Source organism: Sciurus carolinensis, chromosome 13 (assembly GCF_902686445.1).
Source record: "Sciurus carolinensis chromosome 13, mSciCar1.2, whole genome shotgun sequence".
NCBI lineage: Eukaryota > Metazoa > Chordata > Mammalia > Rodentia > Sciuridae > Sciurus > Sciurus carolinensis.
In genome coordinates, this window is record NC_062225.1 from 48,851,657 (window position 1) to 48,878,313 (window position 26,657).

At 38.6% G+C, this 26,657-nt stretch overlaps 1 protein-coding gene across 2 annotated transcripts in view; it reads right to left on the reverse strand.

The window, feature by feature from the left end:
- The window catches only part of Sptbn1 (spectrin beta, non-erythrocytic 1), a 186,821-nt gene extending 170,424 nt beyond the window's left edge, over positions 1-16,397 (reverse strand). Inside the window, exon 1 of one of the 2 annotated variants that reach the window (XR_007104752.1) lies at positions 16,178-16,397. The gene's annotated coding sequence lies outside the window, so the exon portion shown is untranslated. The remainder of the gene's footprint in view (positions 1-16,177) is intronic. The other variant, XM_047523352.1, reaches the window with a different exon arrangement.
- Between the last annotated feature and the right edge of the window lie 10,260 nt (positions 16,398-26,657).

Here is a 26,657-nt window from a genome sequence, read left to right on the forward strand (position 1 = left end):
AACAGGACACACAGATGAGAAGAGATAACATACAATATGCATGTGTAAAATTAAAAATGAATGTTTTTCTAATTCAGACAATAATTCAGAAAAGGGATATTCAAATATCTAATTTTCTGCCTGCTCATCTTAGACTGAACTCTCTTTCAAGGTTAAGGGGATACATGTTCTAATCAATGGATGGTCTGAGGTGAAAACTAACCAAAATAATTTCACATGAGTAAAGCAGATAATGGCATGCAAAGCCAAAATGTAGTTCACGTCTTCTGAACTCTAATTTCCCAGTTACAGTATCCAAAGATGTGTTAAAAAACAAAACAAAAATACGGGACATATATCAAAGAAAAAGAAAAAAATTTTAAAAACTGTAGAAGGCATAAGCTCAATAAAGAAATTTTCCAACATGTCAATACCACAGAGAATTCATTTGCCACCTAAAAATGAAAACATCAAGACATCTAAACTGTCTACATGTGTTTTCCACAAAATATTTTTCCATGCTGTAAAAACACAAAATGTTTCTTACATACTCTAAAAACATCTAAAGCATGCTCAACTTCAACTCTATTGACCAAAGGGCATAATAATTATAAATGAAAAATCTTTGCATAAGTCACTTACAAAGAGCCAGAAATAATGTTTCTATACAAGAAACAGATGAGCAGACCTTTGGGATATATAAGATACTGAAAGTGACAATGCAAATTTTAGGTAGAACTTACTAAAAATATGAAGAAAGTGATAAAAAAAAAAACCAAAAAACCAAAAAAACACGACCATTTTGCATGATACTCTACAAAGTTATAAAATTATTGCAATTTTTCTGAATCCAATTTTTTTTCCAATAGAGGGAATTGAACCCAGGGTCTCATGCATAATAGTCTAGCACTCTACCACTGAGCTACATCCCCAGCCATAAATCCAAATTCTTAATGGACTTTGTTATGGGATAATTACAACATCTACTGATGCTGTCTTTTAGATTTTCTTTTAAGGCATCTTTTTTTTGGGGGGGGGGCAGTTATTAGGGATTGAACTCAGGGGCATTTGACCACTGAGCCACATCCCCACCCCTATTTTGTATTTTATTTAGAGACAGGGTCTCACTGAGTTGCTTAGCGCCTCACTTTTGCGGAGGCCAGCTTTGAACTCATGATCCTCCTGTCTTAGCTTCCAGAGCCACTGGAACTACAGGTGTACAGTAGTGGACCTGACTCTTAAGATATCTTAATTGGAACCTGGTTTGTATTTAAGTCCCTCAAAGTTAATTTGCTGTTTTCAAATCATATTTGACATATAAATCCTTGGTTCTTATTTTATTTTCACTTATTAATCCAAATACTGCAGTTTATTTTTAACATTTCACCTTCAGAGAGCCCAAACTAATTAACTGTTTGCCTTAATCCTAAAGGTATCCAACCCCCAACTGTGATCACCTCACCATCAGGCTTATAACTATACAGAATCTATCCCAAAGACTCCCCCTACTTGGTTTGTTTATACTATCTCACTTTAAAATTTTCCCTTTCCACTGAAAAGAACTGAGAGACCACAGTTAGAAAGGTAATCAATTACACACAAGAATCAAGTACTATAGAGAAACCACAATGACCCTAAGAAGTTAAAAAAAGGGGACTGGGGTTGTGGCTCAGTGGTAGAGCACTTGTATAGCATGTGTGAGGCACTGGGTTCAAGCCTCAGCACCACATAAAAATAAATAAATAAAATAAAGGTATTGTGTCCATCTGCAGCTAAAAATATATATTTTAAAAAAATTTTTTTTTAAAAGAAGTCAAAAAAGTGAACAAGTTGGTTCCACAGGATAGTTCCCAATGCCTCTTACTCTGCCTCTACAGTGTTTTTGGTGTCAAACATCAATAATCCATGTCCAAATGCCCATCAAACATAAAATACAGGACTTTTTGTTTTAAATCTTCAGAGCCCCAATTCAAGCATAAAAAGGGCATATTCCTCAGTGAGTAAAATAAGTAGGATGGAGGAATCAAAAGTGAAGTTTGGGATAATGCCATACTGATTAGTCCAGTAAAGTCATGCAAGGTAAGATGTTATAAAAGAACTATGTGCATAAACTTACAAGCTTTTTTTAACTGTTAGAATAAACAGACAAACAAAAACAACACTAAAATAAAGAGGAAAGCAATCATGTCCATGTCTTAGTAATACATGTAGAGAAGCAATTTTGCTCAAGTGAAATGACAAGTTTCAAATATTTTTGTTAACCTGCAGCTAGTTATTTTAAGGCAGGCCCAGGCTGCATTAGTGCTTGTCACACAGCTTGCTCCCAATCTCTTGGCAGTTTTCCAACACATTCCAACTTTTTATGCACAGTCTTGCTGGAATCACATCCCATTTATCTCTAAAGACACATCAAGTAAGATGCTGCCACACTACACAACCAACCTGCCATTTCTTCCCATCAGGTCACTTTGCATAATGTCTGACTAAGGGGGAAAAAAAAAAAAAATCAGACCACCACATCAAGCTTGGTCTAAGGGATCCAACTCACATTGGTCCTCAAAATAAATTAGCAAAATATTGGTCAAACTGGGGAAAAATGCTGTGCCTTATTTCTCAAAGAAAGATTAAGTATTCATCAACTAAAGAACTGATAAGAAAGGAGAAAAGATAAAATCCCCCCAAAAAGGACACCTGGCACCTGGACTACAGATGCTAAGCCCTAATCATGCCACCACTGCCTACATTTAAAACACATTATCAATGGGGCGTATTTTAAAGGATAATCCCGGTATTAAATGAGCTCCATTACCTCTGAGAAAATAACAATTTAACATAGCAATACATGTTCTAAAAGTCAGAGGACTCTCTAAGTGTTAATATTTGGCCAAATAAAAAAAAAGTCATCTTCAAAAGCAAACTGGAATAGTTAACCACTGGCTGTTACATTCCATTCTTGCTAAAAACATATTTAATTAGCACATTTAAGCCTCATGCTCTGCACAGCTGCACAACATTCCAGAGATAGGCCAGCTATCCATATACTCTTTACATTTATGTAATGTGGTTCTTTTAAAAGTAGAAAAGACTGAGAAGCAGTTCTCAAGCATGACCCACTAAAATTATATTTATTTCATGTAAATAAGTTTCCTTTAACAAGAGGGTAGTTCGGGGGAAATATATACTAATATTAGTAAAAAATGCAAGCAAACACACACTAAATAATTCTATAAAGCCAGAAAAATACATATAAAAAATTCAAATGAAAAGACAAAAATAATAATCTTTCAAAACAAAAGGATAAATCAGCCTGCAAATTAAACTTTTACACTTTAACAATCAATGAGATTTTTAGAGCTAGGAGGAAACCTGGTGTTTTTCATGTCAGGAACTCTCATTAGGAAAGCAAAATAAGTCTTTCGAAATGAGAGATGATCCTCATTAATATGGAGGAAACTCAGGAATTCCTTTAGTAGTGGGTACTGATTTTATAACAAGCAAATAGACAAACGAAAACCCTACCTTTAAAACAAAATAAAATGCAGGTGTGTGCTGGTTTCTTTCCTTCCCAAATGGCACACAAATCTCTCTGCTTCAGGACTGAGGCGCTTCCTCCTCTGCTCCACCCCCAGGAGATAAGTTGGGAATTTGAGGACAGCTGGCAGCAAGCAGAGTTGTCAACCTGCTATGAGAAGGACCAGGGCCCTCTCAGAAAAGTCACCTGACTAATACCTCTGGCCACCACTCACCTCCCAAAATAGTGACAGGTGTTCTCATCCAGTGAGAGGTCCAGCTGAGGCCACATTCCAGCCCCCTGCCCTCCCTTAACCTGGGCCACCAGGACCCCATGGGCCTTGCCTGGGATCACTGCCATCTCAAGTGTCAAGGTCCAACATTTGCAGCTGCCTGGAGGTCAAAAGGCCTCCAACCCAGGCTCAAGACAGCCCAGCACAATAACCATCAAGCACTTCCTTTGACACGTTTCCGCCCTCCGCAACGAGAATGGGTCCTATCAGGCTGGGAGCTTCTGAAGACTCCTTTATCTGGAGAAAGGAAGCCCACTTAGTGCAGCCCAACTCCATCACCCAGCCCAGCTCAAAGTTTCCCTCAACTAGCACAGGAGCTATCCTTTGCCCTATAGCGTTTAACCCAAGAACACCATTTGCCACTTTTCCAGGGGCCCACCATCTCAAACGAGATTAACAACAACCCCAAAGTACTTAATGGAAATTGCTGGAAAGGGTCTTCTTTCTCTCCCAGTGAAAGGGGATGTCTATTCTCTTTTCCCTCCACATGTGGGGAAGTCCTTTTAGGACCTACCTCAGAAAGGGCCCAACTACTAGAATCAAGGAACAAAGAAGGGTCAGTTTGTCACTTGCATCCTCCCATGGCCTAGGAATTAGAGAACTGTCTTGCATAGTCAAATATGTATATTGCTTTTTCTTCTTGAAAGCTATTCTAGAACCAAAGTTAGAGTTTTAAAGAATTCAGATAATACAAAAGACCCTAAGAAAGCTAAGCTCTAGTCTACGCTTTTGACAATCACAACCAAACCCAGCTGAGTAAAATTTATTACACTGAAAAACCAAGATTATAATAACCACATCCATTCCATTTGTGACACATTATGGGGTAGCTGTTTCAAAGACTCTCTAAAATCTGAAGACACAAAGTAAAATCAGATGTTGTCCGAAGCATACAGAGATCTCTCTCAAGGGAATCAATCCAACTCTGATGGGAATTCCTTTCAAAACAAAACAGAAAGCACACAACACATTATCTAATGAGAACTTAATTTCTGGTATTTTTCCACTGCAAAAAGATTTTATTCAGAGAGAAGAAATATCTATAATAAACCAATTTGGGATTCTGTTTTTTCACCATTTTTCTCTAATACTCCCCACTTCTAAATAGCTCAGGGTAACAGTATTCATGTGACAGCTCTAACTACAACCAGTAATCAGATTTTATGTTTTGCTATGCTGCATGTACAAACTGGAAGAGTGATAAACATCAACATATGATTATATACACTGTTAAAACCTTATGTTTTTAGCGTAAGATTTGAAGATTGACCCTTATTATTTATTGGTAAGATGAGAAATATGCTCAGAAGGGGGAAAGACTTCAAGTACAGACACCAATATTAACTGCCTGCTGCTGGGGTCCTAGAATACCTAGGGATTTTAATTTTCTTTTTGTGTTCAGCTCTTTTTGTTGTTGTTTGTATGCAATACTGGGGGTTAAACTCCAGGCCGCTCACATGCAGGAGTTCAGCCACTGTGCTACACCCCAACTCTTGTGTTTATCTTTATTTTCCACATGAGCTACAAAAAACATCTATCATTTTGGTAATAAAAGAAGATCTTTTCAAGAACTTTTTTTTGTATTTTTGTTACAATAATTTTAATGTTAATTTATGCCTGAAGGTATATATTTTTATAAACTATCCATGAAACACACACACACACACACACACACACACACACAGAACACATATACTATACGTACTACCAGACACTGTCAAATATTCAGGAATCCTAAAGTGATTTTTTTAAATGAGCATTTTAAGACTATTGTGGGGCAAGAGGCGCAGCTCAGAAATAAAGCATTTATTTGTCTAGCATGTGCAAGGACCTGGGTTCAGTATCCAACACAGGAGGCGGAGAGGTACATGGAGACTACTGGGACTCACTATGAAAGTTCCCCCATACTTCAGGTTAAAAAATACAAAGGAAAATGTTTTCATGTTACAGAGCAAAATAAATAAGCATTGTTTTAGGGAAGAATCTGGGTTCTCCTTTCCCTTTAAGTAAATAATATACAGGAGGAAAAGGGCCATACAGCTGGTGAAGAACATTCCAGAAAAATGTTCATTTCAGATTTGGCCTTGAGGCAAACACACTAGAACAAAAATTATCTCTGAAAGAGTCACACAAGAGAGTAGGGAAACAAGAAGAAACTTCATCCAGAGCCAAAGGCTATAGCCATTAGAGGCTGATGTCCTCCTGGACAATGTTTTAGTCAGGCTCCCTTGTGGCCCAGTTCCTACATCTTTTCCCACACTCCACGGAAGTACGGAAATGCCAGAGCTCTCTCTAAATGCACATTAAATCGAGAAATGGAAAAATTCTTTTAAAATTTCAGTATTCTTTGTATTTTCAATATTAATTCTAATTTTCTGTAAGTTCTTGGTAGAAAAAAAACAAAGGGTATATTTAAACAAAGGGTACATTTTAAACAAAGGGTATATTTAGCTGATTATTTTATTTATTAGTTTTTATCCAGCTAAAATGAAATTTGCTCTGAAATGATAGGATATTTTTGATAAAGACCAAGACTTTAAGTACTTCTCAAGATCTGGAAAATATGAAAAGACTAAATACTGAGATGCCAAAACCTTCTCTATCCCGTCCCTAGAGATAACCACTGTTAACTGGCTCATGAACCTTTCTAAGCCTAAACATACTTCACTGAGCAAATTACATATATACTTCAAAATAATAAATTCTATTATATTTAAATACCACTCTAAATTTCATGCTGGTTGATTTGTTGGGTAAAAATCCACCATTGTATTCTAATACATATTTTGCTACATAAATAGTGGTTTCAAATTTGCATGTAAAAGGTTAAAATTAGGATGTGGGATATGGCTCAGTGGTAGAGTTCTTGACTAGCACGCAAGGGATCCTGGGTTCAATCCCCAGCTCCACAGGTAGGGAAAAAACAGATTAGAATTAGCAGAGAACTGTAGATTCCAGAGCAGAACACCCAGTGGTTCTAAAAATCATTCAGGTACTTACAGTTGAGAATTTATTAAGAATAGAATCTTGACTTCTATAAATGAGTCCATTTTAAAGCAATCTTGAAATTGTAACATCTGATTTTCCTTTTTTGTTGTTATTTTGCTTTGTTTTCTGTAGTATAGGAGTTAAACCCAGGGCCTCACACATACTAGGCAAGCACCCAACCACTAAGCTACACCTTCAGACCAACATCTTACTTTCATATCTCAAAGTACAATTAATCCTTGAAACACTCCTCAAACAACCATTTAGTTAAAGTTCATGGCACAAAAACAAAATTCAGGGAAGTAAATCATTCAATTTTGTAAGCTGCACTTTATAAAGTACTGATATAGTCAGCAACCTGGACCACAGAAAAGTACTGGGCCCTCCAAACATTAAGGGCAATTTGATACATTCATGAGATTTACCTTCAAAATATTGGCCCTGTAATAATAACCCATTTAGAAAAGTCTTAAATAGCCCTTTGCCTCCCTTCATGATAGAGATTATTACACAGACACACACACAAGACAAACATGAGATATATGCATCATTTATCTACATATGTTAACATATAACATTGCACAAGAATTTTCTTACAAAAAAGAACAGTTATCACTAAAATTAGTTCTTCGCAATCTTAGCCTATAACATTCCCAAATGCTGAGATAATTCATTGAAAATACATCTAAATCTTAAGTAACTTTTGTTTTAAAATGTTCACTTGGTATTTTATCAATATTTCTGACCATTTTCAATGAAATACAATGGTTTAATGGTTGTGAAATCAGCAGCAGTGTTTGGGCTTCCAAAAGTGAGAACACGAATATCAGCAGAATTCCTCGAATTTGCATACTGGAAATACTAAAGACTCCTCCTCCCCATGTTTAAACTGACATAGGATAGTGTAGAGAATGAAGTTAGCATTTCAGTAAGTCCCAATGCCCTAGTTTCTCTCACTTACACCTTAAGATTCTTACTCATCTTACCACTGCTCTTAGAAAAGTCCAGAGAAGTACAGATATGACAGTCCTTGAAATTAAAATTTTAAACAGTTCCTTCATAATGATCTAGAATTGGGCAGATCTACTGTTTCTTTCCATTTCAAAAATTAAAATGTTAACGGCTTTTTTGATTATATTTTTAAAAAGTCCTGTTGGGCATAGAGGTGTACACCTGTAGTCTCAGTTACTGGGCAGGTTGAGGCAAGAGGATCACTTGGGTCTGGGAGTTGGGGGCCAGCCTCAGCAACATACCAAGACCCTATCTCTAAACAAAATATAAAATTTTTAAAAAGGTTCTCAACGTCAGCTATTATACTCTTTACTGAACCTTTCTGTATGTGTAAAATATTTCAAAACTTGAAATAAGAAACATTAAGTCATAGAAATTTTCTTTCATACAAGAAAGGAAATCACCCATCAACCCAACACCCATAACAAACCATTAATATGTTTATGTATTTCCTTCCAGTCTTTTATTTAATGTACCTGGGGTCATACTGCATTATGCAGCTTTGCATGTAGGTATTTCTAATAGATATCATGTGGTCAGCATTTTTCCATTCAGTAGTTTTCTACCTAACCACTATTTTAAGCACTATAACTAATAAAATAATTTTATTATAATAAATTTATTTAATTATGCCCTAGTAGAAAACATTTTTTGCAAGTTCATGACTGGTGTTACTTTAAAAAAAAAAAAAATCCATGTTTTAAAAACCTCTGTCCTTATTTTAGTTATCTATTTAGGTTAAAAAGCTATACGTGGGATTTTAATCCAAAAAAGTATAAACATTTAAGGTTTCCGTTACACATATAACCCACTGTTTCCACTGTTTGTAGTAATCCAAATGTTCTAGTAACGAGTGATACAGAGTTTCCATCTCACAGCAGCACCAACACCATTATTTTTAATTTTATTTATTTATTTTATTTATTTAGCAGTGCTAGGGATCAAACCAGGCCTTGCAAATGCTAGCCAAGGGCTCTACCATTGAGTTCAATCCCCAGTCCCCAGTCCCCTACATAATCACTTGAGAAGCTAATCTATTGTTTTAATTTGTGCTTCATATACTGTTGAGTTTGAACAGTTTAATATAATGATCTGCTTCCTTGATTTCTTTAAGCTTTCTGCTCATATCCCTTCCCCAAATACAAAGATTTTAATGCTTTCTAGTTTTTCTAAAAAAATCCTATATATTAATCAGACTTTTCTTTCTTGTTATTGAAATGACTAATATTATTAGCCAAAGTTTATCTTTCTGAACAAATTGAATAACTTATTCGAAAGAAACAGAAAAACTAAGCAAAAATTCCATATTTTATAATCATTAACATTTATATGATAGGTACTAATTATCTTGTTTAGCTTTTGCGGGGAAGGGGTGCTACTGGGGATTGAACTCAAGGGTGTTTTACCCTGGAGGGACATACCCAGTCCTTTTTATTTTTTTATTTTGAGACAGGGTCCTACTAACTTGTCAAAGAGGATTGAACTTCCAATCCTCCTGCCTTGGCTTCCCAAATAGCTGAGATTACAGGAGTGTGCAGTCATGCCTGGCCCATTCAGCTTTAATAATCGTAACCGATAGCGTCATCACCATCACTTTACAGGTGAAAATTCTGAGGTACAGAGTTCACCCAGGGTCACAAAGTGTAGGCAGTGAGAATGCAGAGTGCAGAACTCCGGGACTGCTCCAAACAAAGGCCTCACCATCATATTTCACTGAAGGCTCTGCAACTTCAAACTTTAAACCCAATATCCACCCATCCACTTCTGCATCACCAGTCAGGCTCTTTGTCATCATTTGAATTACCTATATCTCCTTAGCTCCTCATCTACTAGGTCTGTCTCTATTCGTTCACCCTACCACTGTTGGCAGGGGGCTGGGCTTTGACAACCCCTGCCTCATCTTTCCCCTTCCTCTCAATTCCCTAGGACTTTCTCCCTTAACCAACACCTGTCTCCTGCCTCCTAGCTTCTAGCGCCTTCCTGTCTCACTGTATTCTAAACTGTCAATGTATTGAGTTATTCAAATATTTTAATCACAGAATTTAGAAGTACACAGGATCTAAAAGCTGAGTGCCAAGGCTGGGGGAACAACAGAACCCGAGACCCTGGGTTTCATCCCCAGCATGACAAACGAAACAAAACAAAACAAAATCCTGAGTGTCGGTCGCACTTAATCGATGGGTAGTTTCTGCTTAGAACAATGTTAAAAATTTTCTGAGGCTCTCCTTCAACCCAGTGGAAAAACACAACCATAACTGATTCCCTCCACTCCCACCTCCAGTACTGGGGATTGAACCCAGGGCCTTGCACATGCTACATCTCCAGTTCTTTTTAATTTTTTGCTACAAAGACTTGTTAAATTGCCAAGGCTGGCCTCAAACTTGTGATCCTCCTGCCTCAGTTTTCTGAGTAGCTGGCATTACAGACATGTGCCACAGCATCTGGCCCATGACCATTTTTTTTTCTTTTTCTTTCGTACCACTCAGAGGCTTACCACTGAGGCACATCTCCAGTCTTTTTGTCATTTTTATTTTGGGAGAGGGTCAGGCTAAGTTGCTTAAGACCTCACTAATTTGCTGAGGCTGGCTTTGAATTTTCCATCTTCTTGCCTCAACTTCCCAAGCTGCTGGAATTATAGACATGCGCCCCTCCACCACCTGGCCCCATGATCGATTTTTAATATCTGCCAGGAACCGGAGGCAGTGATAGATATGCCATGTTTTAACCTTCACTATGATTTACTTTTATAATTTTTTTTTTCATTTTATAAAATTAGATTTAAGGCCAGAGGGCTAATGGTTTGCTGAAGTCACACATGTGGTAAGTAAAAAGTATTTTATCTTCTGTGTACAGTAAAGCATATTCTATATGCTAAAGTATATAGTTCTTGGATTCAAGAACTAATTCTTATTCAACTTTAGGCCAGCCCACACCATCATTACAACTTCAAATCCTGGCAAGAGAATGTATCCAATAATTATTTATCAAACTGAAAATAATATTGCAAAATAAACTCAGAGTAGTTACAAATGGAGATTTAATTATTAACAGTATAAATGCTTACTTGTAAAAAGAAATGCTTATAAATACATGTAATTATACTACTATTAAGTACTGGAACCTAAATTGATGAAGGGTTTCAGTTTCTAGCAAGTGGTCATTACAGCTTATGTTAAAACATAAATTCCACTGGTAAGAGACTTTTAAGAAATGGAACTTAGGGCTAGGATTGTGGCTCAGTGGTAGAGTGCTTGCCTAGCACATGTGAGGCATTGGGTTCAATTCTCAGCACCATATAAAAGTAAATAAATAAAATAAAGGTATTGTGTCCATCTACTACTAAAAACAAATTTTTTTTTTAAAAAAAGAAACAAATTAGAACAAGCTGTTTAATAGCTCTTCTGATATAAAACTGCTTAGGTAGTTTTTCAAAGCACAGCAAAATGGGTTTGTGGCTCATATAGATTAAGTGTTCCCGAGAAAGAGGAAAAGAACCATTAACTGAGCATGTACTATGTGCCTGGCACTGTATACTGCTGTCACATAACAACAACATAAGGAAGTACATAATACTTGATTTTTCTGAGGAAAAAACTGGTCATGGGAGTAACCAATCCAAGGGTAGTACCCAGCTGTAGTCACAAGGCTAGTGTACAATGGCATTAGGATTTAGGCTTAGATCTTTTTGGCTTCAAAACAAAGGTTCTTTCCAAATTTTTGTGCAATAACAAAATCATCTTTACAAGCTTCAAGGACAAAAACTGACTATGACTCTACTAAAATTATAAATGACAAATTAAAAAAAACTACAAATGACTATTCATCAAAAGAAACCACAAATCAACAAACACAAATTAGGAGATAGTTTTTACAACACATATTATCTACAAGGGAGGGATTCATAGGCAATCTCCCTATAGAACTCCTATAAATCAGTAAGAAAAAAAAATATCAGAAAGAAAAACACAAAAGACTGAACTGGCACCTCACACAAGAAGGAACCCAAATAGTTGATAATATGAATTAACATTAAAAAATTCAATATTCAGGGAAGTTACAAACAAAAGGGTTGAAATAACATTTCACTAACAGAAACTGGAAAAGATATTAAAACTGAGTAACTGAAATGTCGGCAAGGTTGTAGAACATTTGCAATACTTACGCACCACTAATGGGAACACAACTGGTACAATCACTCTGGAAAAACAGTTGGGCATTATCTACTAAGGTTGACGATGCACATGCTCTGTGATCCAGCAAATTTCATTCCAGAGAGAGAATGTGTGTGTCTCCACATGTGTACCAAGAGACTTGTACCAAACCACTCACAGCAGCCCTTTACAGTACTAAAAAAACTGGAACCAACCCAAATCTCCATATACAGCAGAATGAATAAATAAGCTATGGGAGAATACTCTATGCAGTGAAAATGAATGAACTAAAGCAAAATGGATGCATCTTAGGACTATAACATCAATCTAAAAATGCAAGTCAGAAAAATACTTTGATTCAGCTCTACTGCACTAAACTAGTGCCTTACTGGGGTGGGGAGACTTTTTCAACTTTAGAGGTATTTGATAGAAGAACCTAAAACACTGATAATCTAAAGAAATCTTTTTGATATTGAGTTTTCTTAACTGGAAGAATGGAGCAGTTTCTTAATTTAATGTTCATACAAATCATTTAGGGATCTTATTTAAAAGATGAGGCTGATGGAGAAGGTATGGAGTGAGGCTTAAGAATCTGCATTTATAAAAACCTCCTCAGTGATTCTAATGTTGGTGGTCCATGAACCTCATATGATAGCAAGGGACATTATGAAAATACCTTTTCCGGAGATGGTTAAAAACAGAAATATGGGTGTATCTGACTGGAATAACTTAGTTTTGCTCACCAAAGTAGAAAAAAGATTGATGATATTACTTCTACAATGTTGCCAGAAAAACAGAGCGCTAAACTAGCTCTAAGAAAATGCAAAGACTGAAAACTTAAAAAAGAGATCTGCAGAGCTACAGAAGGAGCTTTTCTTGCAAGGATATTAGTCCTTTCCTTATGGAAGGATGGTTTGCCTTCTGAATAGTGTAGCCAGAAGAAACCAGGGCTATCATAAGGAAATTCACAGAACATTAAATAAAGCCTGATTACAATAAAGATCTTGGTCAGGACCCAAAATAATTAAAAGAGAATTACATCACTACATGTAAAAAATAAACAGAAAAAAAATTTTTTTAAATTGGGCTTTAAGATTGTCTCTAAAAATATGCTCTTAGCCCAATGTGGTAGCACAATCCTGTAGTCCCAGCTACTAGGGAGGCTGAAGTAGGAGGATTACTTAAGCCCAGGAGTTCAAGACCAGCCTGGGCAACATACCAAGATTCCATCTCAAAACAAACAAACAAACAAACAAATAAAAATATGCTCTTGGTTAGTAGTTGTAAAATCCTTCTACCTCAAAATAGTACCTCCACATGGAAAGTCAGACTTTTATACACTAGGACAAAGTAACCAAACTAACTCTTACAGGAAGCTCTGTCAATGCCAGACTTTTGCTCAGGATATGTCACTAGCAAGTGAGGTCTTCTTACTTGCTCCCAGAACATCACAGAGTTGTTACTAGTCCTGCCCCAAAAAATCCTTTTTGCAGGCCTCAACCATGGAAGTCCACCAAGGGACAGCAGCTCCTTCACTGACCCAATACTTCTCATTGTCTCAGATGAAGGTTTTGGTCACTCAAGGGACAACAGAGTTACCAAGAGCTTAACTCAACAGAGTCCTGCACCTGGTGTGTAAGTCAGAACAGCTAAACCTCCTGTGACATCAACACAGGATATTTCTTACAACATAGTAAATCCAAAACGCCTGGATAATCCATGCAAACAATACTCAAAAAAACCTTTACACACATGTACGCAACACCATTTTATACAACCAGGACAATAATGAAGCACCAATCAAGAGTTCCATATTTTAACAGCCCTCTTTTAGAGAAACTTAAAATAATGCACATATGCCACAAAATTTACATGCAATTGTGTTCTGCACTGAGATTCATTAGAGATTTTTGTTTTTTAAAGCAGACACGCCCTTGGCTTTGAAATGTTGACCTTCCCTTCCAGTTAGTACACTGAAATTTCCTTTTTCACCTACATGTTTTAGGAGCCTGGGATGACCTCGAAAATATATTCCATTTGCCATCCATGCTGAATAAGTGAAACACAGGAATAACATTTTGAAGGGAAATGTCCTGTGTACTAGCACAGACTTAAACAGATAACATTAGGAACCATTTCCTTCTGAGATTTGACACCAGCCAAAGAGCCACTGATAGTCTGCCCTTGTCCACCCCCGCCTCAGTCACATCTGTAAAAAAAAAAAAACAAAAAAAAAACCGAAAATACACATAAACAAACATGCAGCCTATAACCGTCATAATCCCATTGGTCATGCCTGGAGACAACCTGACTATTAAAACCAATACAAGTCTGAATACTAATTTATCACCAATCATGACATTCATCTACCCTAATAATCCTTTAAAAAGAATCCAAGTATGTAGTTGTACTTAACTTGCACAAAAAGGAAGTGATGAAATCAAAGCAAAAACAGGTTAAAATAATCATTTACTATCCATCAAAAACATAAACTCCTTTCGAAACAACCTACCGAATGCTAAAATCCTTCCAAATGTTCTCAGTAATCTAAGAACTAAGATGTATTAATTATTTCATTTTAAAATAATGGTTTCCTATAGGAATTTTTCATTTTCTTGGTACTGATCAAAAACAGAAGAGGTGAAATAATGTCAGAGCTGTTAAGAGCTAATTAAGAAACAACTTTTCACGAATGAAGAAATCAATGCACAGTTGGGTTGTGGTTACAGATTATGGGTGATGCACAGAAAAGCTGCGACTACCACCCTGAATGCACCACTGCCTCTGCACACCACTGGGCCCTGTCCTTCTGCAGCCCCTCCCTAAGGCTCTGGTTCCTCAGTCGGATATCAGACTCCGGTCCGCAACCTCTCGCCGGCTTCTTGGGCCTGCATTAATGCTGCAGGGCGCCCCTGCATCCGAGCACAGCCAAGAGGTGGGACAGGAGGGGTCACCCCGAAAAAAGACTCTCTCCCCCTCACACCTAGGTGACCTGGTCCTCCTGCAGCCACATCCAGCTGAAGCAGCATGACAAGGTAGAAGCAGCTCCAGGCGCCGGCCAAGGGCAGCCCTGGGCCTGGGTGGGGCCGGGCGGGGGCCGCAGGCGCCGAGTGGCCGTGCCAAGCCCCGCCAGCGAAAACCAGGGGAAGCTGCGATACTGCTGCATTGTGCTGCATCACGGCGAGGGCACCGCGAGCCATCCATCTTGCCAAAAACGCACATCCCCGCCCAAATAAATCCCACCGAATCCCTTTTCCTCCTCCGTCGAAGTACCCCCACACTCGCCCTCTCCTCAGTATCTGCTCTGGCTTTGACGGAAAAAATAATGGACAACGTTTTGTGTACTAATCCCCCACCCCATATGATGGCACCACCTGGCACCTCTCCTATCACAAAAACAAAGGGAAGCCCCCCCCTCCAAAATAGGGGCCACAGGAGAGATATAAAGGGTGACAACGAGAAGGTCTGCCAGCCCACCTCCCCAAGGCAGGCATGAGGGTCCCCGCGCCGGTACAAACCTGTTGAAGAGAGGGTGGAAGGCGCGGAAGGGCGGGCGCGGGCGGCTCGGAGCCCCGAGGCGGCTCACGCCCAGCCCTGGGAGAGTGGGGACAACAGGGAGGGCGGGGGGCCGATGCGGAGGGGGTGGTGAGCGCGAGGATGGGGCGGGAAAGCGGGAGGGGGCCGCGCGGCCGCCGCCTCCGGCTCAGCTGCAGCGCGGCGCAGCCAGGACCACGCCTGGCCGCATCCCCGGCACCGTTACACGCACAGTCGGGCCCTGTCAACGCCGCCCCCGCTCCCCACCCGCCAGGCCAGGGGGAGAGCACCTGAAAACATCCCCTTCGGTGGCCCCTCCGTACCCACCCTCGTGCCAGGGGCCGCTGCACGGGGTCGAAAGGAGGAGATTAGGAGGAGGAATCCGCGCTGCTGCCCTGGGGATAGGGCCCAGGAAACGCGGTGCGCACCGCTGATCTGCGGCCGCCACACTGCGGAGCCCGCCGTCCCCAGCCCCGCATCACCCGAGTACTAATAAGCGTTGGAGACCAAGGCTCCCCGCGTCGCCCCCGCCCGGTATCTGCAGCCTCCCCGCCCCCACGCCGCTCCCCGGGCGCAGGGCAGCAGCGGGCAGCAGCGTCCTTCGGCCCTGGGCCCGCGCCCCTCCTTCCGCCCGCCCGTCGCCGCTGCGGAGCCTGCCCGGGAGGCAGCCCCAGTGAGTTGGCATCTTCCTGCCTCGGGCCCCCTACCTACCTCCAGGGATGGGGTGGGGGCGCCGGGGTCCCGTCCTCCTCCCGCTCCTCGGCGGCCGGGCGGGTGGGCCGGGAGGCGACTCCGCGGGGCTGTCCGCGGCTGGGGCCGGGGCTCACAGGACGGGACCGCTGGGCGCTGCTGCGCGGGGTTGCGCGCTCGCTCCGGCAGGAGAGGCGGCCGAGGGAGGGACTGGAGGAATCCGCAGCCTGCACGGCAACAGCTGCACTGATTCCGGGGGCTGGACGGGCGCGCGAGGGGCGGGGGGTGGAGGGGAGGAGAAAGCCGGTAGGGAGGGGGCGAAGGGCGGGGAGAGAGCGCGCGGGCGCGACGCGGGCTCCGACTGCGGGCGCGCGCGCACACACGCTCTCCCGCACGCCCTCCTCCGTACTCTCCCCCTCTATTCTCGCTCCCTCCCTGCCTGGAGTCCTCCCTCAGCTCCGGCTTGCAGACCCGAAGCCCCGAAGCCGCCCACCCAGAGCCTGCTCGGCTCCGGAGCCGAACCTCGGGCGCGTCCACGCTTTCCCGAGCAGAGGCTCTTCCCCGGCCCAGCCCGGACCTCGTCCCTAGCGGCGGGGACTGGCTGGTCGGGGTGGGCATCGCTGCCGTCGCTACCCCAGCAGAAGGACAATGGGGGCTTTGTCCCCACAGCCAGCGAGGCCCAATTTCACGTTTAATTTGAGGCTAATTCGATTATCGCCATGGAAAAGGGCAGCCTAATTTTCTCCGTGACTTGTGCAGCCTCTTTTCGGCTGCGATGTTTGCGTTTAGAACCCGATGGAGAGTGTTGGGGAGGTTTGGGAACGTCATTTGCTTGGTTGGCTTTAGATCTGTGTGAGGATGCCTTATAGGTTCCGCCCAGCTTGAAGAAAGATGACGGTGACCCTGTCCGTAGAAACTGAGTGTTGGGGGAAGCCGGGGTTCTTCCTCCAGGGTTAATATATTAAGCTCCTTCGTGAATGCTTTTGCACCCTTTCCCACCAGGGTAGTTAGGAACAGACCCTACAAGTGGTTTATCCAACTCCTGCTTCTCTCGCCTAAGCACAGGCTCAACTTTAACCAGAGGCCAGGTGCTGGCCCCTAGACACTCAGGAGTGGTTTTGTCCTGCTGCAGTGGAGGCCCAGACGACTTGAGGATTTGGGTTTTTTCCTACCCACATTTTCTGACACAGACTCTGAACGATTCCTTGAGTTTTTGTTAAGTGCCCATGCCCCTTTTCAAATGTCTGCCCTCCTTCCTATCCCCCCACCACCACCCACCCGCTGCATACTGAGTACAATTTTGGAACTGCCACTGTAGGGAAAAAAAGACCATGACTACGAAAAGAAACCCTCTTTAGAAAGCAGGATATGGAGAAAATGGCTTTCTCCCTGGTCTGTAAGGTGCCCAAGACAGCATTATGGACTTTCAAAGAGAAGACTGCCCATTCTGTTTGGAGAGGTCTTTCACCCTGAAAGATCTGATCACCTGTGTAAAAAAAATAGAAATACAGGATAGTTAAGTAACTTGGATCACGCAAATCGACAGAACCTGTCCTGATGGGTTTCAATTTTTGTATGTACTTTTAAAATGAATATTTTAAGATAAAACTAAATGAAATTGTCCCTGAAAACTTTTAGGCCTTCACGGCTAGTTTATTTGTACTAAGGTTTACTTTTGGCATATGTGCAAAAAATTGAGGAAAGAAAATAATAAAAAATAACATTTTTCTCAAAAGGTTGATCAATACAACCAGAAAGTAAATTCCCCAAGGACAGGATTTTTTGTTCTTTGTTCATTGTATAGCAGGAACTTAGGGGGTTCTCAAGAATTCGTCAAATAGAATTGAACAGAACCAACGTGGAAGCTGCTGCCCTCCGTAGGTAATGCAGGAAAGCCATGAGAAATGAAAGTTATTTCCTTTCACTTCTTTATTTTTTACATGGTTCCAGCACCTCCCACCCACAATGTTAATGGAATACCAAAGAAAACAACAGGCAAAACTGGGAAATACCACACTTATATATCGCTTCCTTTATCACAGATAACAGTATTTAAATAAATCTTCATTTCATGGATGACTCACTTCCCCTTACCCATTCCCCCCCTACTTAAGTTTTTAAATTTTTCTTCAAAAAGGACCATACACAACCTTAGTGCTTTACTCTAGCAAAGCACCAATAATTATTCCAGAAATGTGAGACAAGTATTTAGAGTTTCACTGTAAATACTTGCTTTACAATTTCAAATTCTCATTCTTCAGTGAAAAAAAAATAATCGCCCAAGAGAGTAGAGTGTGCCAATGACCAAAAAGAAACAATTCAAAGAATAGATATAATCTAAATCTGGAGAGATAATTGGAGAAGACATCTCTATGAAAGGCAGAAAAATGTAAAGCTTTATTAATGGTGGCAACTCAGAAGAATTATTTCCAAATATCTCAAAAGCAACTTTGTTGAAGTTTATCTTCACATTATGATGGAGGTTGATGTAAATGAACCTAAAATTCATCAACATCATGTCTGTAACATACTAATCTCACTTTTAAAACTGTGTGATTATACACGACTTTGTCTTCCATATAAATAGTATTTTGTTAAGAAAATTTTGCAAATATAAATTTTCATTTAACTTTCCATTTAAAATGTAGGGTGAAATCTTGTTAACATCTATATTAGTAAATACAGACTATGTTTTAAAGCTGTAATACACACAATTTCAAAATCTTATACAGGTCCCCAAATCAATAAAGGTTAATTTACTGCTTTATAAAGTCAACAATAAACCAACCATGGTGGTGCATGCCTATAATCCCAGAAGTTTGGAAGGCTGAGGCAGGAGGATCAAAAGTTCCAGGTTAACCTAACAACTTGTGAGATCCTGTCTCAAAATAAAATAAAAAGGGGCTGGGAGTATAGCTCAGTGGTAGAGGGCCCCTGGGTTAAATCCCAGTAAAGCAACACACACACACACACACACACACACTGAAGTCAACTACAGTTCTAAGAGGTTCTCTGGGGAAGCTGTCTTCCCTGTGTCAGCTCAGCATCCCAGAGTACTTCAATATTATAGTACCTCAATTAATGTTCTGGTAATCTCCATTGTAAGGGAAAAATGTGATGGAAAGCTAAGCACCAGCAACTAAATACTCCTAGAAATGATACCCAGTTCTCTCACTACATTTCATTTGCCAAAGCATGTCACATGGCTAAACTTGAAATCAGATCTTGATAAACAATAGGATTATCTGTTATAATCTGTTTTATTTAGAAAAGAAAGAATGATACTTTAAGTATTTCCTTATTATATTACATTAGCCCATTTAGGATCTATCTGTTATTATACAGATAATAGCCTCAAACTTTAAAATCAAAACAGATTTTGAGAACTCAATGAAATTATCTTAATTTTTATTTCCTCCTAAACTTGACTTCCTTTTAACCCCAAACTAGTCTGGGAAGTTCCCTCATAATAGAAATGTTTCATTTAAGGATTCACACAAAATTTTCTCCTGGAAAAACCTACAGACTTAGGTGTTTAAATTACCACCATCTGAATGAATGCTTTTTAAGCACGAATAGCACATTTATTGCTTCATAAAGAAATGTATTCTTTCATTTAATCAAGAAATATGTCTTATATTGTTCTAGGTTCTGAAATAGAACAGTGGACCAAAGAGTAAATAAATAAAAATAACTCCTTCATGAAACTTTCATTCTAGCAGGGAATACAGTGGATAAATAAGTAAAAGATATGCATAATGATAAATCTGAATATATGGTAATCTAAATTCATAGAAATAATATTTATAAAATGATCACAATAAATAGTCTCAGCTTTCTATGAAGGATCTTTGAATTTTCTCTGGTAACAATAATGATCATTAATAGCAGCTATTAAATGCTTTCCAACTTTTAAGTGCTTTAACAAGGGCCTAGTATTCAAAACACACAAAAAATTCTTCTAACGCAAGCTACAGAAAGAACCTGATTCAAAAATGGGCAAAGGACTTGAATAGATTTTTCTCCAAGAAAAATATAAAATGTCCAAGAAAGAGATGAAAATACGGTCAACATCATAGTTATTTAGGAAATGCAAATTAAAATTAAAACCACAATGTGATACCTCTTCACACCACTAGGATTTTTTTTTTTTTTTTTTTTTTTTTTTTTAAGACAAAACAAGTATTGGTGACAATTTGGAGAAATTAGAAGCCTCATACACTGCTGGTGGGAACGTAAAAGGGTGCAGAAACTGTGAAAATTTGGCAGTCTCTCAAAAAAGGTAAACAAAATTAAAAAAAAAAACAATTATTATAGAATTGAAAAGAGATACTCAAGGAAATTGTATACACTAATGTTCATAGTAGCAATAGTCACAATAGCCAAAAGGTAGCAACAACCCAAATGTCCATCAGTGGATGAATAAACAAACGGTGACATGTATCCACATAGTGGAATGTTGTTTTAGTTAGCTTTTTCATCATTGTGACCAAAAGATTTCACAAGAATAACAGAGGAGGAAGTTTTATTTGGGGCTAATGGGTCTCAGTCCATAGATGGCTGACTCCATAGCTCTGGGCCTAAGATGATGCAGAACATCATGGCAGAAGGACTTGGCCGAGGAAAGCAGCTCAGGATATGGCAGCCAGAAAAGCCAGAGAGCAATCTACTCACCAGGAACCAAATATAAAACCAAAGGTAAGTGCCCAGTAATGTACCTCCTCCAGCCATACCCCACCTGCCTGTAGTTACCACACAGTTAATCCATATCTATAGATTAACCCACTGATTATGCAACAGTTCTTACAATCTAATCATTTTGCCTCTGAACATTCTTGCATTTATCACACTTGAGCTTTTGGGGGACACCTCATATCTAAGCCATAACAAATGCTACTATTCAGCTGTAAAAAGGAATGAAGTACTGAAACATGCTATGATATGGATGAACTTTGAAAACATGTTAAGTGAAAGAAGCCAGATGTAAAAGGTCGCATATTGTGTGACTTCATTTATGTGAAATATATAGAATAGATAAATCCACACAGACAGAAAGCAGATTGGTGGCTGCCAGAGACAAGAATCTGTGGGAAGAGAGAGAAATGGGGTATACTGTTTAATGAATACAGGGTTTTATTGTAGGATGATGAAAATGGTTTGGAAATAGAAAAGGTGGTGATTGTACAGCATAGAGAATATATGAAATGCCACTAAATGTTCACTTTAAAGTGGTTGTTTTTATGGTGTGTGCCACTTTAATTTTTTAAAATCTATTTCAAAAGTAAAAATCATTTTTATTAGTTCTTCATTCACCATGATCTTTCAATAACCCACAGGTCATTAGTTTCGTCAGATAAATGGGCTTCTGCTTGTTCTTGAAATTTTTTCCTGTGTTCTCTCCTGAAAAAGAATTTACCATAATTTATCTCACAGATAGGAGCTAACCTATTCCTACTTGTAAATTTTTTGGGAACTTGATTCTAATTATCTCACCACAGAAACGTAGGAGTGATTCTGAATCTTTACTGTTGAACCAAACAAAAATTTTAAAACAGTTTGAAGAATCTCCCTTTGGCAAGTAGAAGTTATGAATAAGGAAAGGAAAAGTTCTACCTCCTCCTTTTTTATTAGAGCTTTATAGTTATACATAGTAGTTGGTTTCATCCAGACAAATTCATACATACATGAAAATTGATTTTGATTCACGATCCCCCTTTTCTCTCCCCCTTTACTCTCCCATCCTCCCTCCTCTCTCCTATTCTCCTTCCTCTATTCTACTAGATTTCCTTTCACTCATCTATTAATTTATATTTGGTTCTTTATGTTATACTATCCTTCTCTCCCCACCTCCTGTTCCTTTATTTATTCTAGCTTCTGCATATGAGATACAACATTCGACCTTTCAGTTTCTGAGTTTGGCTTATTTCACAAAGCATGATATTCTCCATTTCCATCCATTTATCAGCAAATGCCATAATTTTATTCTCTTTTATGTCTGAGTAGAACTCCATTGTGTATATCTACCACAGTTTCTTAATCCATTCATCTATTCATGGGCATCTGGGTTGATTCCATAATTTACCTATTGTGAATTGTGCTGCTATAAACATTTATGCAGCTGTGTCACTGTACTATGCTGATTTTGGGAAAATATCAAGGAGTGGGATAGCTGGATCATATGGTGATTTCATCCCTAGGTTTTTGAGAAATCTCCATACTGTTTTCCAGAGTTTTACTAGCCTGCAGTCCCACCAACAATGCACAAATGTTCATTTCTCCCCGCAACCTTGCCAGCATTTATTGTTGTTCATATTCTTGATCATTGCCATTCTGACTAGAGGGAGATGAAATCTTAATGTACTTTTTGATTTGCATTTCCCTGATTGTTAGAGATGTTAAACATTTTTTTTTCATATGTTTGTTGGCCTTTTGTGTTTCTTCTTTTGAGAAGTTTCTGTTTAGTTCTTTTGCCCATTTATTTATTTATTTATTTATTCTTGGTGTTAAGTTTTTTGAGTTCTTGGTATATTCTGAATATTAATCCTCTACCAGAGGAGTAGCTGGCCAAGATTTTCTCCCATTCTATAAGCTTTCTCTTCATGCTTTTAATTGTTTTCTTTGCTGTGTAGAAGCTTTTTAGTGTGTTGGCATCCCACTTATTGATTCTTGGTTTTATTTCTTGTGCTTCAGGGGTCTTATTAAGGAAGTCAGTGCCAGCATCTATTTGATGGAGTGTTGACCCTACATTTTCTTTTAGCAGTGGTAAAGTTTCTGGTCCAGTTCTTAAGTCTTTGATCCATTTCAATTTGAGTTTCTTGCAGGATGAGAGATGGGGATTTAGTTTCATTTTTCTACAGATAGCTATCCAGTTTTCCCAGCACCATTTGTTAAACAGATTTCTTTTCTCTAAAATATTTTTTTTCACCTTTGTCACCTTTTGTCAAATCAGATGGCTATAGGTATGCGTATCTCTGTGTCTTCTATTCTGTTCTGTTTGTCTTCATGTCTATTTTGATGCCAATACCATGCTGGTTTATTATTATAGCTCTTGTAGTATAATTTCAGATCAGATATTGTGATGCCTCCTGATTCACTTTTCTTGCTTAGTATTGCTTTGGGTATTCTGGATCTCTTATTCTTCAAAATGAACTTAAAAAAATCTTTTTTTCTAATTCTGTAAAGAATGTCATTGGTATTTTGATGGGAGTTGCATTTGCATCTGTATATTGCTTTTGGTAGTATAACCATTTTGACAAGATTAATTCTACCTACCCATGAACATTCTGTAATTTTCAGCATTCGGTAATTTTCACTGTAGAGTTCTTTACCTCTTTGGTTAGATTAATTCCCAAGATTGTTTTTTATTTGTTTGTTTGTTTTGAGGTCATTGTGAATAGGATGGTTTTCCTGATTTCTTTCTCAACCAAATCACTGGTGGAGTACAGGAAAACTCTTGATTTATCAGTGTTGATCCTATATTCTGTTACTTTACTAAATTTATTTATAAGTTCTAAAAGTCTTCTGGTGGACTTTTCTATATATAGGATTATATCATCGGCAGAAATAGTTTGACTTTTTTTCCTGTTTGAATTCCTTTGACTTCCTTTGTTTGTGTGATCACTCTGGCTAATGTTTTGAGGACTATATTGAATAGGAGTGGCGTGAGTAGACAGCCTTGTCTTGTTCTTGATTTTATTGGAAATTTTTTTAGTTTTTGTCCATTAAGTATGATTTTGGCTTTGGGTTTGTCATATATGGCCTATATGATGTTGAGATAAGTTCCTTCCTCCCTAACTTCTCCAGTGTTTTTGAATGATTGGATGTTGGATTTTATCCAAAGCCTTTTTGCATCTATTGAAGTGATCATGTGATATTTGTCCTTAATTCTGTTTAAGCTGTGAATTACATTTATTGATTTGCATATGTTGAACCAACCTTGCATCCTTGGAATAAAACCCACTTGATCATGGTGTATTATCTTTTTGATGTGTTTTCAAATGTGTTTTGCCAATATTTTTAAGGATTTTTACATCCATGTTCATCAGGGATGTTGGTCTGTAGTTTTCTTTCCTTGATGTGTCTTTGTCTGGTTTTAGTATTAGGGTTATACTGGCTTTATAAAATGTATTTGGGAATATTCTCTCCCCTTTGATTTTATGGAATAATTTGAGAAAGATTGGTGTTAGTTCTTCTGTAAAGGTCTTGGAGAACTCAGCTGAGAATCCATCAGGTCCTGGGTTTTTCTTTTTTGAAAGACTTTTTATTGTTGTTTCAATTGCATTACTCATATTAGTCTGTTTAGGTTTTCTACATCTTCCTGATTTAATTTGGCAAGTCCTATGTGTCTAGAAATTTCTCAGTGTCTTACAGATTTTCCTGATTATTGGAATATAAATTTTCAAAGTAGGTTGTGACAATCCTTAGGATTTCAGAAGGGTTTGTGATGATACCTCCTTTTTTTATTGCTGATCCTTTTGATTTGTGTCTTATTCTTTCTTTTGGTTAGTTTTGCTAAAGATTTGTCAATCTTTTTTATCTTCTCAAAGAACCAACTCTTCTTTCCCTTGATCCTGTGTATTGTTTTCTTTCAACATCTTAATCTTTTCTTCACCTTCTTAACCTTTTGTCTTCTTAACCTATATTGTCCAATATAGTAGCCACTGACCAACATAGTTATTGAGCATTAAAATGTGACTGGAGTGGCTAAACTTTTAATTTTACTTACTTTTACCAGAGACTTGGGCATGCTAGGCAAACACTCTACCACTGAGCTACACACCTACCCCTAATTTTATTTAATTTAATCAATTAAAATTTTGATTTGAAAATTGGTTCTTGGTTCAATATTGATTCTTGGTTCATACTATCAAATATGTTTGGAGCAAACTGGGTAACGAATCTATTTGCTTTAACTGTAAATTTTATGATCTACCTACACATCAGATTTCAAAGACTAGTTAAAAAGAATATAAAAATATCAATTTTTAAAGTAGGTTGCAATGATACTATCTTAGACATAATGGGTAGGATAAAATCTATTTTCAAAATTAATTTCACCTTTTTGTTTTTTCAAATGTGGCTCTTGGGAACTCTGGGGGGATGTGATTTCAATTTCTTATCCATCAGCCTATGAATTTCTTCCATTTCTTGAATTAATTCTTGGCATGAATCTGTCCCTTTTCTGGAATCCTTTACATTGACCAGCAAACTATGTCAAACTGGGGGAGGGTGAGGTGAGGTCTGTTCTAAGGCAGTGACTTTTCCTTGAGCTGCCTTCTGCTCACAGAAAAGCATCATGACTTGCCACCCACAGCCACTGAGCCCATTGTCATGGGGTGCCATGAGAAGCCTGGGAAGTTGGGCCTTGCTTTGGAGTGATTGCTTTGTGGCACATTCCAAATTCTACTTGTCTTTCTTCAGTTTTCTTAAGCCTAAACAGTTAAGGTTTCCAATTACTGAGGACCTCACTGACAGTGTCTGGAACAGCAATGTCCAAGAGAAATATGATGCAAGTCACATATGTAATTACATTTTTTTCCCCAAGAGCCACATGAAAAAAAATAAAAAGGTGAAATTAATTTTTAAAATAGATTTTTTTCTTGCCCATTATGTCCAAGATAGTATCATTGCAACCTATCAATATTTAAAAAATTGAGCTATTTTATATTCTTTTTAACTAAGTCTCTGAAATCTGATGTGTAGGTAGATGTCATAAAATTTACAGTTAAAGCAAATACATTCATTACCCAGTTTGCTCCAAACATACTTGACAGTATGGACCAAGACTCAATATTGAACCAAGAACCAATCTTCGAATTAAAATTTTAATTGATTAAATTAAGTAAAATTAGGGGTAAGGTATAGCTCAGTGGTAGAATGTTTGCCTAGCATGCCCAAGTCCCTGGTAAAATTAAGTAACATTAAAAGTTTAGTCACTCTGGTCACATTTTAATGTCAAATAACCATGTTGGCCAGTGTCCAACCTATATTGGACAATATAGGTTGAGAAGGCAAAAGGTTAAGAAGATGAAGTCTAATAGGTCACTGGTTTGAGGGAAAATGCCTCTGTCCAGATTAAGAACTTATTCTGGCCACTGTGCCCCTTTAATCATACGCTTGATGTTGGGATAACTTCATTTCTCATCCTATGCCCTCAAATGTGGGTTTAGATATATGGTCATACCATAAATGTTATGTTTTGCTCTCAGAGATAGGGATGCAAAAAAAAATGTTGAAACACCAAGACTGTCTGAACGTTTGTAATGGAGGTATCCAAGTTCTTTCCTTGCCTGTTTCTCATGATTTGCAGGCTAGTTTCTTCTCTTGAGTTCTTCTGAAAAACAGTTTAATTTTAAAGAAAAGGATCTTATTTAAGACTAAAATGGGCATCCTTACAGTGTTTAAAAAATGAAGAAACATTACAAATTTCCATTGATAAGCATTTTCCTAAATGAAAGACAAAGTATAAAAATTGTTATTATTATTATTATTATTATTACTG